The following is an 18,665-nucleotide window of genomic DNA, read 5'->3' on the forward strand; positions in this document are numbered from 1 at the left end:
AGTTGAGACATGAGTGAACGCACCCTGCACGGTACAATTCCTGGGGGGGGGAAAAGCGTGTCAGATATGAAGTGTTACATTGGTGGATTTGAGATGGCAGATTAGCACCAAGGGCGGCACACACCGGGTGTTACTGAGGTTGTAGGAAGACCACCTCAGTCATATTATATGTGTATCTGTATCTGGTATTATTTCAATTGAAATGGTTACAGTATTGTAGGAAGACCACCTCGGTAACAGCGTAGAGGCGTAGCGTAGACAATAAAGAGGAATTTGCGTTCACCTGTGCACAAGAGGGATGAGCCACTGAAGTACAGGCACAGCGCCGTTTGGCCTCAGGCGGAGAGGGATGAGTGAATTACAGCAGCAGCAGAAAGCTAATCTCACTTCCTCTGTGGGGGTGTTGCGGGTGTGTTTGGGCGGGGACTGTCCGCGGGCCGTGAGCATTTGTTCAGGCTCAGCATGGATATCGAAAAGCATGTTGTCCTGACGGTGAGAGTGTGTGTTTACCAGATGAAGATGAGGGCTCCTGTCCAACGGTCCTGCAGAGTCCAGAAGGTGAGGAGTAAAAGAGGTGAGGAGCATGCAGTTATCTGTTTGGGTCTCTGTGTGTGTGTGTGTGTGTGTGTGCTTGTTTATATTCTGTGCATTTGTCCACCTGTTAAAAGCACCCATTGCCGTCACTCAACTTGAGGAGCTGTCTCCCAACGTGATGCTGAGTCATTCCAAGAAACCGAGACCCAGAACACCACCAAACTGCAAGTAAAAGCACAAAAACTCTGTCTCTCATCGATCTGACTTTCTTATGCATTCTACGGGCCACAATCCAACCATCCGATCCGCTGACCTTGGCTGCAGCGAATAGTGTGCATAAAATGTCACATTTTATTGCTGTCAAGTCTAGTGGCGCACGCAATGTCAGGAAGGAGCATAAACCTTTCATACATTCCCCTGACACCCTGAATCACTGGCCGCAGATGACCAAAATCTGCTGATTGTCTGTTCATATGCCAAAGCACACCTGGGCCTACAGGACCACTGCTTGAATACAGTTTCCAGAGAGTGAGAGTTCATCAATATAATGAATTTACTCTTTTACGGTCCGTCCAGTTTAGTTTTCTTTGTTTGTGGACCTTTTTGCTCACCATTTATCTTTTTTTGCACAACTAACCTAAACTGTAAAAGACGCACAGACATGTTCGTAATCCCATCAACAATCGTAATGTGTCTTAAAAGCTAGGAAATAGCACACGCTCATAGTCTGCAACATTGATGGCTCGTCCCTTCAGCCACTTCATCCCCAATTAGTCATTAGTCAACAAAAAAGACAATGGGTAATGTTAACGCATACATACATATAATTAAACTGTAAACTAATAAACAGTTTTTGACCCTTTCCTTTCCACATCCTGTGCTAATGCTAATGCGTTATGCTAATATGCTGGTGTTGAGCCAAGCACAGCATTTTGTTGAATACTGTAACCATGTATAAAATGCTCATAAAGTACACAAAGGTTTTGATGTTTGAGAATAAGATGTCACCGGTCAAAACAAATAATCCTAGCTGTTGGTTGTGGTGTGACGTGATATGTGTGCTACATTCTTCAATGACAAAGTAAATGGGGTAAAATAGCTGTGGTGTTCTTAGAATGTATGTAATTAAGCAGTTCCTCAATAAACAGAAATAAATGTAGCACCACCCAATAACCATGCCGCCTAATATAACGTGAATATCTCATTTATAGATATAGAATGTTGCATCTACCCTTATAACAGATAAACTGATTCGTTGAAAAAGTAAAACATGTTGAGCTGTAAGAAATCAACATACCTTCCTTCATCCTTCCTGGATATCCAGTCTCACCTTGGGAGCCTGGTTCTGTGTTGCCGTTTCCATTCTGCTCCGGCAGCGTGTCCAGAACCGGCTGACTGGGTCAGGCTGGAGCCCAGGTTCTCATGCAACCCTCTGTGAAGCGTTGCATGAGTGTGTGTCGTTCCGCCACAGTCTCGCTGGCGTGTGATGTGGTTTTCGTCTGAGGTAGTTCTCCCACACAGAGAACTTGGCAGTGTGGGATTCCAGTGTTTGTCTACGTGCAAATGCCTTCCTGCGTGTTTACGTTTGTGAGAACGCTGTAAACTGTGATGTTTGCTCCTAAATGTCAGCAGCTGGCAGTTGGCAGAGGCGACTGATTGGCAGTGAGAGGAACCTCCTGCATTCCAAAACATGCGATTGGCAAAGATACAGCTGGCTGCTGATTTGACCACCTGACTTCTGGAATGTCCAGGTATGATGAGAGCGGGGTCGAACACCGGATGTTACACTATTATCTAAAGGTCTTGGAGAGTAGAAAAACCATTCTGGAAACAGGTTGAGCGGGTACACAAGTGGTTCTTTTGCCTCCAACTTTATGAAGAAAATGATGGCAATATTGAATTGTGCACTAAAAAAATAAATGTCATTACCATTAGCAATGTGGAATAACAGAATTCTGAGGCGTCAGACTCGTGGTTTCAGATGCTGTTGCGATTATCAAAGGTTTGTAAATTGTACAGTCAAAATGTCTGTAGTTCAGGGTACCCAACTGGACAAGGGATAAGTGCACACAGTATGAACGTGGTATTTCTGCATGTCAAATAAACTGATATGTGGTGAATGAACCGTCAATTAAGTTGACCGTTAGGATTACATGTCCCTGTAGATTACTACTAACGCAACAAGTCCTGGTTCCTCCAGGTAAAAGGAGGGGATTGGTCCAATGTGGATTTTGCAAACATCCCTTTTCAGCAGCCTCTGCTGTCACAATTTGCTGCCCATTTCATCCCTATGAGGGTTAGCATTTTGGGCTGAAGCTACAGATAAACCGTATGATGTAGTTAAAACTTTGCCAGCGCCTGCTGTGATTCAGTCAGGTCACAAAATGCAGCTGTAACACTAAACCCTTGTGACGGATCATCTTACTAAAGCAGGCTACATTTGTGTTAGGCCGCTGCGAGGGGAAAAAACGCCAACGTGGCGTCAGCGCCGACAGCCTCCAACGTGATGCATAACAGCCACGTTCACTTACTGCAGACATCGTGCTTTTTGCTTTTCAAGCGCGCACACGAATAATTTGACCTCCACTTTCCTCCTCGGTGGGATCAGGCTGTTTATGGCGTGGTCCTATCTGAGTCACACTTGTTTGCACTGCTGGTCATGTTGGCTGCCGCAGCAGAGCTCCAATCTGTTCAGCCGGTCCTCGAGCCAGGCGGGAGGAAAAAAATCCTCTAGGTCCACATGTATTGCTCTAAAAGGACAACTTGTAAAATGTGATTTAAAAAAAACATAACTACGAAATGATACTTCACAAGTTGTAATTACAAAACATAAATGCAAATATACACGTTGATTCAATTCACTTCAACCAATGGCGCAAAGTACAAACTGAAAGCAGGTTCACGGCCTTTCCTTCGTATCATTGAGAAAAATCTCTTGAAGAAATGGTGAGCGAGTTCTTTGTTTTTTATGCACATCTTACAAATCCAATCCCATTCATTTATCTCTCTCTTGACTTAACAGTTTACACGTTGAAGGCTGCCTCCACACTAGGTGATGGTGGGCAAATGGCCCTTCTCAGAAAGGCCCTTCATTTCAGGACAGAGCGACTGAAAGCAAAGGAATCAGCAGTCGAGGGAGAGAGTTGAACCGCGATAAAAGAAAAAACCTCTTAAAATGTCCTCTTAATCTTACCTTCAAAGCCACGACAGAGCGGGGCCTCCCCTTGCACAGAGAAACAGGCGCATTATTTCCATTTGAAAGAACATGCCAAATTACACAAACGTGTTTCCAGGCGCTCCTTTCAACAGTGGCAACAGATGGAGGCGCCCGGCGCCGTGAGCGAGTCGGAGGTGGCGGCAACAAACGACTGCAGGTTGTGTTTTAGTAAAACAATTGTTTTACCGACTCAGCATTAAAGTGTTCTTTTTTTCTAAGATGCTCAAACCTTTTATCATACACACACATTTTAGTTTTGATTTTTATCTAACATAACATTTCTTCAGATTTGTTAGCTTTAACCGACAAAGAGTCTAATGGTTGTCAAACTTTATGTTTAGTCATATTGATGTGTTTCTTAATGATAATCTTTGACATGGTTGCAGGTATTGCAGATAAAACACTTAATACCTGGCTATTCCTCACAGGTACATTCAGGGGATGTTTCCCTCACACGGCACACTTGCTACCACTGTCCTGCATGGGTAATCCCCCCAAATTCTGTTTCAGTCAGTAAATCAGCAATAACATTTGTTTGGAATCTTCAAATACAAACTGGAAATTTCTACATCTGGAAAAGACAACTGTTACAAAAGAAAACACTACAGATGGTAGTCTGTTAAATATCCTGCACAAATCCGATCGTGCTCCTGGAAAACCATCAATAGTCCATCAAATTGGTTTATAGTCATTTGAATCTGCAACCCATCAGTGTTTTGTGCTTAATTTTATGAGTGAATGAGTACTTACCGACAATTTACCATGACATGACCAATGAGTACAACTACAAGCAATGTTCATCATACCTCCACATCCTCAGCCATAAATAATGTTACGTCAGGCATAGGCCATAGACTGTATGTTAGCACAAATGTAGTCATATGTCACCCACTGGTTTGGAGACTTTGGGTTTGGTTATTTTGCTCTTTGCCATGTTGGTTTTTTCACAACCAATGGATAGTTACCACATTTGGAATGGGTATGTTTGACGTAGAGACATCAGATCAGCTCTGATGCAGCAACCTGTCAATCACAGTAGGTCCGCCCTGCAGCACGCCCTGCTTATGGTCCATTTGACTCAAAATGTACCATAATTTACAAAATATACATCATGGTGTATTAAAGAGGGTTTGAGCCCAGACATTGATGCAATGCACTCATGTTTACAAAGCTTAGTGAGGTAATACATGAAGATAGAAGTAGTCGTTTTCTCATAGACTTCATCCAAAGGCAGCGCCCCCTGCTGGTGGAAAGAGAGGCCGCACTTTTAACACTTGCGCATCGGCTTAACTTGCCAGGAGGAGGCACAGTCCCACCATTCAACCTGGTCCCCTCTGAGGCTCTGCTTTGGCCTCTGCTCTGAAAATGGCATCCCTTTAATAAAAGCTGTAACTACTTACAACAATCTCAAGGGGAACTCCTGTGAGTGTTCTGATGTGTAAGAATTAGTTTCTATGTTACTGGTAAAGAAATTAATCAATATAACCCACAAAGAATGTGGAATTTTTGGGGGATTTTCCTATAAAACATGGAGATACCAAGCTAAAAGCACATCTAAGTGATAGCCCTGTGTGTGGCCAGTGATCGTGGAAGGTTTTACGTTAACAGCAGTCAGAATCTGGATATTTGAATAACTCTTGGTTGCCGATGTTCCCCTTTCAACCACTTTATCAAATCGTCTGATCCCATTAGATTCATCTAAATCCATGCAGAAATAGTCAACAGCTCCCTTATCCACTCCCATCATCAAACTACTATTAGCATAAAGGTCTTTTCTACAATAGATTGTAGAACAATTTGATCCATAAATCTGTTGGTTAAAAATATATATTTGAAATAAATATATAAATGATTATGCTTAAAAACAATATTTCAAGCTGGGATGAAACCTACTACATTGAACAAAGCTACATTAAAACAGTAATTCATTAATTTAGATTTTTTTATGTTTTTTTCCTGTAGCTGAAACGTTTTGGATTTTTAAACGTTATATTTTATTTGGTTTGTGTCTTTGCATTTCCTGTTTTTAATTAAAAGGCACCCCTTTCTCTCTTCTTTGCCCTCCATCTACTCTCCTCACCAGCTCAGATGAAGAGTAATCAGGAGCTGGCAGCAGACAAGAGGCCATTTGCACAGGTGAGGATGAGGGGGAACGGGGGCCTCTTCAGGAGATGCCAAAGCCGAGCCCACTCAATCATCTGCAATCAGGGAACCCCCACCCTCCACGAGGTCTTATCGCAGCCCACATTTATTCTCTGATATCGCATGTTCCTTTTGTTTTTCACCAAAAAGGTGGAATGGGCTTTTTCAGGTAATGGAACCGTGATATCCTCTGGCCACACATGCAGAGGGACGACTGAGAGAGAAGAGAAGCAGAAAGGGCTGCCCGCAGCAGCAGCACCACTGGGCCCAACTGATGAAGATACAACCCAGAAGAGCTTCAACCCTCCCCCTTTTCTCCTATCTCTGTGGCATTTCCTAGGAGAGGAAAAAAAGAAGAAGGGATGGGAAAATAAAACGGGCATTGAAGTCAATCCCTCTGTGAATAAAGCAGCCCCTGAATCCAATTTTTATAGAAAAGAGGCAGAGTCAGCACGAGGGTGCTGCTGTAAAAGGGGCAGGTACAGGCAGATGAATTAGGAACAGGAGGGCCTTGGGTTGGAGAGATCAAAGATAGCATGGGAAAGAGGAGAAGAAGGAGAGACTGATGAATTATTTTGGAGGTGTTTGAGTGTTATTTTCCATCTAGCGTGTCTAACCTCAGAGGGGCAATGTTCTGCCAGTTCTCTGTGCATGCAAGCCACACACACACACACACACACACACACACACACAAAACGGCTTTAGCTTCTGAGGCTTATTCGCCTCAATCTTCTAGGAAACTTTACCTTTCACTTCGCAGAAAGTCACATTCCTTGGAGGGCAGGAACGAAGGCTTGTCAAGCCTCTCCAAAAGCCATTTGGACATGAATAGTGAGTCACTGATTGTTACAGTAAATAGTCAAATCAATACAGGCTGTACATATACTGTGGGGTGGGAGCCGTGTTGGCCGAGCGTGGCTCAATCCTGTTAAATGTGTCTTATCTAATGTCAATAAGGAATGAGGCACCTCTGAACCCTGAGTGGAGGTGGTGACCCAGAACGACCATATGGCTCCACAGCACCTACGGCCCTGGAGAGGATCCACCCGGCCGTCATGATTTCCTGTGTGTGTGTGTGTGTGTGTGGACACACTATCTGTAACAGCTGTCTCCTGCAGAGCTCTCTGGGGAATGGTTGACCGTATGTCTCTCAGGTGATCTCAACTCAAAATGTTTTTTTTAAAGCCAACAATGCAACATATGTCGACAGTCCCTTTTTAAATACTTTTTCACAGTTTTGTATTGTTGGCCTTCATTATTCACAATACATTACAGATGTTCTCACAAAATCATTTTTTTTAATACATTTTTACATTTAGTACTTAAGTACTATTAGTAATAATAGTAAATACTGATAATGGCCTGTTTCAGAAAACAAAAGCCCCCTAAACCACAAAGTATTTTTTCAGTGGACACATGTTATACTTATAATAGAATTAGAATACTTATCTGTACATGCAGTACCTTTTGCGATATAATATTAAAAAATCTCTTCATTGAGACAGGTACGATTCATCTCTACCACTATGTGATGTATATATCTATATAGATATAAATAAATCTACATCTGATTGATGCTCAGCAGGGACACCCGACATAATGCTTACAGTGTGTGAGGAGCCACCACATGGTGTCTCTGTAGCGCAGCCCAGAGAGGAGGGCAGTCTGGGGGAACCTCATGGCCCCTCAGAGGCCGTCCATCCAGCGGCACACGGAGGGTTAACTGATGCAAACTGTATGCTGTTTGTCTTCAGCTGTAACAAAAGAAAAGGCAGCGGATACTGGCACTTTGGGGGTTTTTTTCTCTCTCAAGTGTGATTTGGGAAGCGGGTTCCAGTTTCCCAGCCTGCTGGAAAACAGGTGCTCTCGCCAGTTGTTCTTTTGTCCCATTTCGTTGGTGGCGAAGGGAAAGGGGAGCCAGCACCTGTTGGCATTCCTCAGTGGTCGTTGAAGGAGCAGAAAGGAGAAGAAGCTGTGTGGGGAAATACGAATGTACAACAAATAAAAGGAAAAGTTCAACAGTTGTTGTTGCTCAAATAATGAAGTTGTTAACTGAAAATGATGTGAACGATCGGGCTTACTGTTATTGTTTTTCCAAAAAACGTTGTGATGGGAATTTCTTTCTTTATTAGTTTGTATTGCACTTTTTTACACATTCTGTTTGTTTTGATGCACCACAAAATACGTTTAAAATCATAAGTGCAAGTCTCATCAGGGGGACTTTCACTCAGGATGCCAATGTTCTTGTCATGTCCCATGTGAAAACACTAAATCATTAGGTATAACTAATCAAAGCTTTGGAATCAAAGCTGACCTTCCTGATCCACATTTGGGATTTGATTCTCTCTCCTCAAGGTGCCGTGTGTCAAACGTGTTTATTTCTTCCGGGATTTATTCTCCACTCAGCTGAGGAGGACCCTCAGACTGGTTTAGCTCCATAGGGGAGTCGGTATGGATCCTCTCAATTCACATGCGGGCATCAGCACACATGTCGAAAAAAGTGAAATAAGGATCACAGCATAAAAGTAGTAAAATCAACTAGGGCTTTATTAGAAATGACATTATATGACTTTACTTGACCTGCAATTCTATTATAACGGTATGGAACGGTTGTGGATTCCAGCCTGAGAATCTATGAGAATTGAGGTTGGATTCAAAAGCATCAACAGGTGTGTGGTGGAACAGTGCACGGAGATAGCAGGAAGGCTGAAGTGTGGAGGATCCTCAGTTCAAACCTGCTCTCTCAGAAGGAGGGTTTGGTTGCAGTCAGGGCTTCAAACTGTAAACTTTGAAACAGTTTTGAGGTTTAGTAAACAATCTCAAGGTTAAATACAACAAACAAAGGGTTGGTTAGTGTGTGGTGAATTAGCACAGCGGAAGAGCTGCTGCCACAAGCCTGCACTGCATTTGAAGGTTGCAGGTTCAAGCCCAGTCTTGGGTTTGAGCCTTTGGCTTTACTTCAGGTTTGAGTAGCAATCTCAAGGTTAAATACAACAAACAAAGGGTTGGTTAGTGTGTGGTGAATTAGCACAGCGGAAGAGCTGCTGACATAAGCCCCTGCACTGCACTTGAAGGTTGTGTGTTCAAGCCCAGATGTGGAAATAGCATTTAAAAAGAGTTTTGAGGTTTAACTCACATGCTCAAGGTTAAATAGGAGAATCAAAGTTGCCAAAATGTGACCAGGACTGGTAGTGTAGGGGTGAGTGCAGGGTGCCAAAAGCCTCTGTGCGCACCGCCAGTGGGTTCAAATCCCACCCGCCAAGTCTTGAGCGCACTACCGCGGAGGTAGTAGTGGGGGCATTGTCCCCACTGGTTGTTTCAGAGAAGTGAACCCTAGGGGTTATGCAGAAACACAAGGCGCGTTCACTTGAGTTATGATGGCATTGTCAAGAATGATGAAGAATCTTTTGAATGTTGATGAATTGACTTGATGTTAATTGCTTTGCTTTTAGCACTTATTAGCCATGCTACGTAGCCTATAGGGTTCCACCTTTTTGACGGGAGAGAAGGCCGGATGAGTCAGTAAAGATGAGCAGATGTGTCTCATTCAGTGGTCACACTGACATGAAACTTATTACAGCCTCTGAGGGCATTTTTCAAGACAATCACATGTTTGTCTACTTCAGGGCATCCTGTGGACAACCTTAAACTGACAGTCTGGCACAGGGTGTAGATTTGTTTACCCTTTTCAGTGCATCCACCCTCCAATACTCTGTTACATTCAAATTCAACTCACTTGTGCCTTTACCAATGCAGGAAGGATGAATAGCACGGTTGATCCTCCAAGATGCACCAATCCGTCTCTGGGGCAATATCCCATTATGATTTTTTATAAATGTCAGTTACCCAAAACTAAAAAAGGATTTAGGAAGAGCCACCATGTCCCTTGAGGGTTGAACCCAGATAAGGTTTAAAGTACAGAAATTTGGGGCATTTGGCATTAGTGACAGGGACGTGTAGGTTGCTCCATCTAAGATCATTCCAGTCATGTCATGGGAAAAAAAGTCAAAATATGTAGGGTCAAAAAAAAGATTTTTTTAAAATAAAAGGTAAGAAATTATTATATAAAAAATATATGTAAGGTCAATATATATAATATATATATATATATTATTAGGGCCGGGACTCGATTAAAAATATTAATTAATTATTCAAAATTAATCACATTTTAATTGCATAAATATTTGACCTGAAGTAATTTTTTTCACATGGATTTTTATTTTTGTTCAACCAATTCCAGCAGACAAGTGTAGAAATAGCATATTTAGAAATATAGTACTTTCAGAAATTCAGGTAGCCTATAGGTAAGTAGACCTTGTGTAAACTAGGTTTTTTTTTAAGTAGACCAATACTTTCAAGTACATTCAGAACATTGGTTGTTTTTTCAGACGTGGACTTAGTTACCCTGGTCCTTAAACCAGTCATCTGGTGCAGTGTGGGTTGGGTGTGGGTCCTTGTACGTCCACGCTAGCTGCTAGTTGTGTTGCGTTGAGGTGATACTTGAGGCTCGATGTGAATTCCTTGTTGCACAGCTTGCACACAACCACGCTCTTATCGACGCTTCCATCCGTGTGTTTATTATAAGAAGATTTCCCATTCACGGGGCCACCCGACACGGTCTCGTCAGCTTCTTCGTTCATGTTCACTGTGGTTTGTTGTTGTCTGAAGTCATGAACGCTACTTGGTGCTCCAGTATAATCGGTCCTCCCGAAACTCATCCAGTGAGAAACGTTCCGCGGTGCAAACAATACGTGTAAAAATGCGTAAAAAATGTTTAATGTGTTATTTTTTTGTGTAATTAATTCATCTTAATTCACATTGTAATTAATTAATCGTAATTAACGCGCTAAAGTCCCGGCCCTAGTTATTTGGTTACATGAAAAATAAAAAACAGTCTGAATGTCCCAGCCGCCTGGGTTTGAGGACATACAAGGTGGGCTGGGTCCTGGGTGTTGCTCAGATCCGCTCTGGCCACAGCTGTGCGAGGCTGTCGAGAGGCTCTGATGTCATGTATAATGGGAGTCCGCAGGGATGCAGAGTCGGAGGGGCGGAAACCAGATCCCTACCCTGCGCTTTGCCTCGCTGCTCAGACTGTGGGCTGAAGGTTAATGTGAAGCCACCTGCTGCATGCTCACTGCACGCCTGATACTGATGCGTAAACAGAAGTGGAAAACAGATACGTAGACTTCTTTATATTTTGAAGTCATGTTGAAACAGATGCCTGTGTGGGTTGGTACTCATGCATGTTAGAGGGCAGGAGGAAGCGTGAGGAAGGAGGCCGACAGTTACCGTGACTTAATACCACTTGTTATTTCACGGCTGGGGGAATGTGGCGGCACTCCCTGCCTTATGGAGCTGGCCTGGATTATTTAGTTGGATGGAGTCCTGCTGAATGATGTCATGCAGCTCTCTCTCTCTCACACACACACACACAGTGTTTTGTGCTCTTGTCCACACAATCAAGTTGCAGACTCAAGAGCTGAAGCCTTGTAGTGTTTGGCTCTTGATCTGTTTGAGGGTAGTTTTGGTTTTTTCCACAGCGCGAGATGATGGGGTAATTTGGGAAGGTGAGCGGAGGAGAGGTGGGCGGAGCTTTGATAATAAGAGCATGGCTTGGTTTCACAGAGGTTGGGCGGGGGGGGCTCGCTGGGGAGCAGATGTGTGTTTGGAGAGCAACATGACAGACTGAGGTGGGTGTACAAGCTGACCTCAAGCGGCATATGGTTACACAGATGTGCGCGCGCGCACACACATGCACGTTTGTTTGCGCAGTCTGCGTTCAGTCTGCACAAATCAATGTCTAGCTTCACTTTAATGGATAGAATCAGCCCCCCCTCCCCTGCTGATCACAGAGGAGCGTGGTAGCATGCGAGGCCCTCTCCTCTCTTCTCCACATAAGAACCTAAATATGGAAAATTGGAAATTGTTTAGACAACCTGAAATGCTTTATCCCGGGGCTGTGCACAGCTCAAGGATCAAAGAAGAGGAAACACGAATCATAGACAGTTCTCTTCTATTTTGACACGCAGCGCTGACCCAAATAAGAACGTCAGGGAAAATAAAGAGGACGAGGCAAAGACATGAGAGGAGAGGCCTCCCCTCTGACCTCCTGTGATCCTTAATGGTCTCGCATTGGTACCGAGTCATCCACCACCTGAAACAACCAGTAAGAGGAAAGAACTCTCAAAACAAAACTCTTAAGAGACCCCCCCTTCTTTCTTTTTAATCTCCTCACCTCCCCCTCTCCTTAACGATCAGCCAGGGAGCGGCATCTATCACAGCTTCTGCCTGCGATAACTGATCCACTGTCTAAAGAGTGTCCGCTTTCCCCCTCCTGGGATGGGCCTGGAGAAATAGTGCACGGATCAGATTGAAACTTGCCGAAGGACAGCAGCGAGCCCCCGCACACAATCTTGCTGAATTTGAACCTTTCCTGATCTGTCTGACAAAAACGCCTAAATGCACCATTTCCTTTTCTGCTAACTAAAACTCCTAAAGGGCTTTGATTAGATTTATAAACACTCACCCTCACGTCTCTTCCTGCAGTATGGACCCATGCAGAGGCCCCCAGGACCACGGTGAGCCCCTATCCCCTGCTACCTTTCAGTTGGACCAGAAGCAATATATTTGATCAAGTGATTGACCAATCAAAGGGAGGAGGGCAAGAAATGAACACACAGAAAGATCTGCTTCCATCCGTTTATATGTGCATCATTATAAATTGTATTAATAAACTTCTCTCTTCTGAATGTTAGGTTGAGGTGAAAGCTATCCACCATTGCCCCTCCACCCGCCCCCTCGCCCCTCCAAACAGACAGGAGCAGCTGACTCATCGTTTCAGGGAAGCGAAGCTGCGTTGATGTCACCTTGACAGACAGAACAGTCCAGTAAACACAGCAGGGATGGCGTCAGAGCGCGGACGCATCACCCTCGGCTGACAGAGGTGCGAGGTGATGTCAGCGAGTGATGAAATCGTTATGCGGGCACATCTTGCAGCCCGTGATGTCAGCGTGGCCCCGGCATCAGTGAGAATGGGGTGAAACCTGGAAAGGCATGATGTTAATGTCAATTACACACAGTCAGGTCTCAATCAGAAATGTTCACGTATTTTAACGATGCTCGAGGTAGGAAAGGCCATGGATAAGCAAAAGATAACATTGGAATATTAGTACTGTATATAAGTACTGTCACCAGGTGGATGGAAAAACAACGGTAGTTAAGGCTTGTTGCAGCATCTTTAGTGGCCAAAGAAAATAATTAACAAAGGTTTCATTTAATTGGTCTGAAATGAAACAGGGCAGGGCCGAACACGTCTGTCAGCATTTAATCCTATTTTCTACAAGTGGTAGTGCGCAGTTTGCTGGATATATCTGTGCCAGCTTAAAGAAAGTACATTTTAAAAAATACGCAGAGAAATGGGGAAGGTGGCCAGTCAAAAGTCATTGGCCTAATTCTAAGGACCAAAAACGACAGAATCCCTTCTCTGTTTAAAGCTGTCGACCAATACATTAAATGAATCTTTCACAAAAGATGATTGTGTTACAAAGTAATACTTTTTTGGAGCCACAGTTTTAGCATGTTTGAAAGTTGATCATTATCTTGTTATCGTTGGTTGTGATTATTACATCCACATGTTTACATGCTGCTTCATTTAAACCAATGAACACAGAGTCACGAGTGACACGGTTTGCTGTAACGTCCTCAAAATGACACTTAACTTGGCCTCGTATTCAGAATACCGGTTTGTTTCCTTAATTCATGAGCACATGAAGCCTTGAAATGTTTCTGATTTCTGTTAAATGTTTGATCTAAACATTAAAAAATACACTTGTTTTTCTAACTTTTCCTAGCATATACAATGATGTTATTATGGAATATGATACAATGACATTTCTATAACATACTATATGAATATGTTCTATTGAAAATAATGCAAAATGTATTTAAATGTTTTTATGCAACATACTATTTAATGAAATGCTATCAATAATTCTTTCATGATTTTTTCATGACGTACTTTACTATTTAAACACAATACTATGATTATTTGACAAACTGTACAATGAGTTATTCATGAATTTTCTCATGTAATATGAGGTTTTCTTTAATATGCTGTAAAAAATGTTTTATTTATTGTGACAATTTTGTGACATATTTAATGGTCTTTTTTTGTTGTTTTAACTTGTTTCTCAGTACTTTACATGTATTTTTTCCCATATTTTAAAAGACATATTCTAACTTTATCTCCTTGACTTTAATTTTATTTTTTTGGAAATATGAGACTATGCTTTTTTTACCAGGCTGTACTATCTATCATACAATCATACAATGATAAATCAATCACACTTTTTACTTACCTTATTTTTTTGTATAATAGATCAATTATTTTCCGAAAAAAGTCAACTATTTCAAATATGGCTTCAGTGTGAATCTGTTGTTTCTACCGCCAACGTTAGGATGCACATCTCAAACAAGCCCCCCCCCCCCCCCCCCCGTGATCTGCGCCTCAGACCATGTTGCGTGATGCTTTAAATACACCTCTGCGGACGGTTCATTTCACGGTCACTTGAACATACCTGGCACGCAGGATTTAGCGCCTGATTGTGTCACTTCCTGTGCAGCTCAAGTATGGCAAGTGAGCCCCAACCGGCTCCGCCTGGAGAAGAACTTCTCCTTTGGGTCGATGTGGCCAATCCTTAAGAATCTGGGCATCTTACTCTGGGCAGGGGTGCAGACAACCACAACACACACTATACACACTCAAAGGTTCTAAGTTTCCCCCAAAATGTGAGGAAGATCTATGTTCAGAAAAATCCGGCGGTGATGACATACTTAACTTCCTAATGTGAGTGAGCACATGTGTTCACATTATGTGTGTGTCCGCCCACTTACGTGTGCATGAAGACAAAATGCAGCCAGGGAAAGCCCCCTCCCTCCCACCCACAACTCCTCTCTGCAACTCGTGCCTCGCTTGGTTTGCTTCTCGGTGAAGGGACTGATTAAATATTTAAAGTACGGAGCACTTTCCCCGGGCATCAGGTGTAACTCAGCCCTGTAATCTCAGACAGCATGGTGCGCAGCGCTGTAATCGCCGTAGCCGAGTCAACGGCGTGTGGCGGGAGAGGGTCCACGACAGGCACGGCTTTGTTGTTTATGTCTGCTTACACGTTTATGGGCCTGTTTTTGCATTCACTAACTCGGCTGTGGAGGCACGAGGCCCTTCTGCATCTGTACTTGTAAGAATTATGATCCGTTTTCGAGATGCAAGTGGGCATATAATGGTAGTGTGAACATTATAAAAAGATTGGATTCTGCGTATTTTTTATTTCTAGGAGATAACCATGGCAACAAACCATCCAAAAAGGAATGTGTGAAAACCACTCATTTCCAAAAATGTGCTATAAAATGTAGCTTGAGCTTGCTTGCAACTAAAGTAAAGCAGCTAGGCACCAATAATTAACAGTTCAAAATCAGTCAATTTGTCTGAACCAGATTTTTTTATTCATTTGAATGTTAGCTATGAAGACATGTATGTAACTGTATTTTCAATCATATGATTATACTCATTACTGGTGGTGCTCATAACGTTGTTATAACGTACAAGAACTGGACCCAGATCAGCGTGACCTCACAATCAGACAACGGACCGGCGAGAAAGGGAAGCGGCACGTATGACACTTCTGTAGAGACTTCTACCCCTGAGATGTTTAGCTATCTAGTTAGCTACCTGCTAACACCGTATATTGGCTGCGACGCACACAGGACAGCGGTAAGGACACACAACCAGGACATGGATGAAAACAAGCACTTTTTATCCAAATGAAGTTATGTGGGGCTTTTGAGTTGGTCTTTCCTCAACACACTGATTGGGTGTTTCCCCAACAAACTAGGTTCATAGTTGCATCTCAATATTTACATATACATGTTCTAATAGATTTTATATAAATATATTTATATTGTAATATATTTATTTTATTTTACTTTTGATATTTATATTGGATATTTAAAAGTTATGATAAGGTAGTTATCATACTCTGAATATCGATAAGGAAATTTGTTGCCAACACTTTTAATAATCGATTTTTATCAATTTCATCATTTTGTTGCTGCAGCCATACTGTTGGAATAAATAAATAATGAAAAATAAATTATATGTAAAAATGGCAATGGCTTTTTCTTGAGATCAGCAGTAAAAGTAGGGTTGCCACCCTTCCCTTAAAATACGGTATATCCCGTATTTGAGCATGTAATAGCACGTCCTATTTTAAATCAATATGGGACGGGGTTTTCAATGCAGCAGACCATGCAAATAATCCCACCCCAATTCTGTGAAAACCCATCCTACCCGCCCCTGAAACAAACCAATCAGAGTCAGAGGACGGCGGGTCTCTTGGCGGAGTGCCGATTGGCGGAGGGAGCTCCCGATCCCCCCCCAACGTCCATCTGAAATATGGTACCGACCAGAGTGGGAGAGGAATCACCGCGCCCCCCCCATCGGCCCCCATCGTCCACAGCCAACCCCCACCCCCCTAAGTACAAGCTATACTTTCAGTTGTCACCTACAAAAATGGCTAATTAGAAGGAGGCGTTCAATGATTTGTGCCTAATTAACCCTTTTCAAACGCGGTACAAAAGTTCTACCTCAAAGATACAAAGTTGCCTGACAATAACCACAAAGTGGTTGTTGTATATTATACTTTGGGAAAATCTGCAGATATTAGACATACAGTACCAGTCAAAAGTTGGGACACACTTTGTCATTGAATTAAATCAGAAAAGTTATTTTACAAACCTTGCACGCAGTGCTGTGGAGCCTCGTGGACAGCCTCCTTTAATCTCCCAAACAATGCAGTTCCAACTGTGAAGCACAACCTAAGAGCCTTTAGAAGAAGAACAATAGATGGCAGTGTTAGGCACCTCCAAATGTCTGAGCCAAAGCCCTGCTGAACAGACAATTCAGGAGCTGTAAGAAAGTCACAGTGGGCGGCTGGTTGAACATCAAAGAGCGCAGTCACAGAGATACAGTGAAGAGGATATGTGCCTAAATGTCTGCATTGTGTGTGGAGTGAATTGTGACTTTAATCCATTTAGGTGCGTACCTCCTCCAAAAAAGATCCCTTGAATGTGAGATGAGTAATAAAGCAAAAGGAGCCACATCCATGCTTTACCTTAATCCCACACACTCTCATTTTTGTAGCTAATCTGACAGATTTACACCCTTTTATTACCTGAATATGCCGCCCTCAACATATTCCACCTCAGAGAGAATCCCGTTTGTGAAAATGTTGAAGTTGTAGGAGCGTTTCTTCACGGTTCCCGAGGACGCATTATCTCAGACAACAGCTGAATAGACTCTGTGGAAAGAGGTGAAACTCTACCTGCTAATCCAAGTAGCAGAAAAAGGCCTTTTAACTTCCAGGACCTGCCAGCTGTTGAGCTGATCCGACATGAAGTTCTTTGGATTTGGACTTGAGGGCCTGGTCATAATTACCCTTCAAAAAGGGGCTAATATAGTAAGTTAAGAAAAGATGACAGTAATAACCTGCTAATGCATACTGACTTTACACTCATCAGGAGCAGGATAAAAGAGAGCCATGTTGTGTCTATGAACCTATTCCTGTAGGCATTAATGGTTGAAGCATGGTTCCATTTCCATTACCGAATGTGGAAGGTTCCTCTCTCCTTCCCCGATGTTCTTCTTCTTCTGCAAACGGCTTTGTTAATCTGCACCGTTGCGAAGGATATTTATGAGTTTTTGGCCAGTGATTTATTCAAATAAACAAACTCCCTCTCTGTTTCCACGGCGGGGAGAGTGCGGCTCAGCGGCGTAATGATCAATGAGGGTTTCGGCATCTGACTGAATGCAGGTCCTCGTCATGTCGAGCTGCGCCGCGAGGCCCCTCCGACGCAATGTGGTCGCATTTGGAAGCGGCCCTAATTTCTTACATGTGTCTGGGGGGGGGGGGGGAATTCACAGCATGTGTAATTCTGGTTCGCCCGCCGGCCGCCGCTTTTCACCGTGTGTGGATTGATGAAATGATTTCAGGAAGCTGGATCTGCAGAGCGCTTCAATCGGGTCCGTTCCAAACGGGGGAGTGAAGAAGCTCTCCTGCACCGTCTCGGTTTCGCCCCCCTCACTTTCTTCATCACCTCAAATGCACTCAAAAAGGTGCTTTTTTTTTTTTTTTTTCACGTGTGCTTCGGAAGACGATAGAAAATCTCCCAGGTTGCGCCGAGTGGGCGGAGGTGATTTTTTTGTGAAACGCCGTGTGTGAGTGGAGCCTGTTTTCCCACAAGTCTTCAGGGGATTCCCCTCTCCTCCCTCTGCTGTGAACCAGCATCACCGCTCTGCTGATGGACGTCTCTGTTTGGCAGGTGCTCGTATACTTGGCGCCTACTGTTGCCCACAGCGATGAGGCTGTCAGGGCGGAATCCCTTCCAAGAGTGCAGAGGAACATTATATTTCACATTATCTCAGAACAATAGGCCATTTCCTGCTCGCTGCAGGCCAGGGAGGCTGATCGGGGGCCTGCCAAGCTCCAGGAAGCGAGCAGAGGCTGCAGGAGAGGGTTGGCGTCTGAATGGGGGGGAACTGCATGAAGTTGATGAATTGTTGCGTGGGTTGTTCCAGAGTGGGTGCAAACTAACCTGCCAGTTAGTGTGAGCGAGAACAGATACCGAGTGTGTTTCGGGTCGGGTTTGAGCAGAAACACGTGGCCATAACTTCGCGGCCGGGTTGGGTTTTGAACCAGTGGCCAACGCCAGCTGTCAG

The 18,665-nt window shown here is 43.4% G+C and overlaps 2 long non-coding RNA genes across 2 annotated transcripts; both read right to left on the reverse strand.

The window, feature by feature from the left end:
* Window positions 1–307: 307 nt before the first annotated feature.
* LOC119198707 (uncharacterized) lies at window positions 308–2,035 on the reverse strand. Its single transcript, XR_005114545.2, has 3 exons — window positions 1,832–2,035; window positions 659–756; window positions 308–542 (listed from the first exon to the last, which is right to left on the reverse strand). It is a non-coding gene; the product is annotated as an uncharacterized LOC119198707 (long non-coding RNA).
* Window positions 2,036–12,824: 10,789 nt separating this feature from the next.
* LOC119198403 (uncharacterized) lies at window positions 12,825–16,772 on the reverse strand. Its single transcript, XR_005114523.2, has 3 exons — window positions 16,686–16,772; window positions 14,470–14,611; window positions 12,825–12,936 (listed from the first exon to the last, which is right to left on the reverse strand). It is a non-coding gene; the product is annotated as an uncharacterized LOC119198403 (long non-coding RNA).
* Between the last annotated feature and the right edge of the window lie 1,893 nt (window positions 16,773–18,665).

Source organism: Pungitius pungitius, chromosome 19, assembly GCF_949316345.1.
Source record: "Pungitius pungitius chromosome 19, fPunPun2.1, whole genome shotgun sequence".
Classification (NCBI taxonomy): Eukaryota; Metazoa; Chordata; class Actinopteri; order Perciformes; family Gasterosteidae; genus Pungitius; species Pungitius pungitius.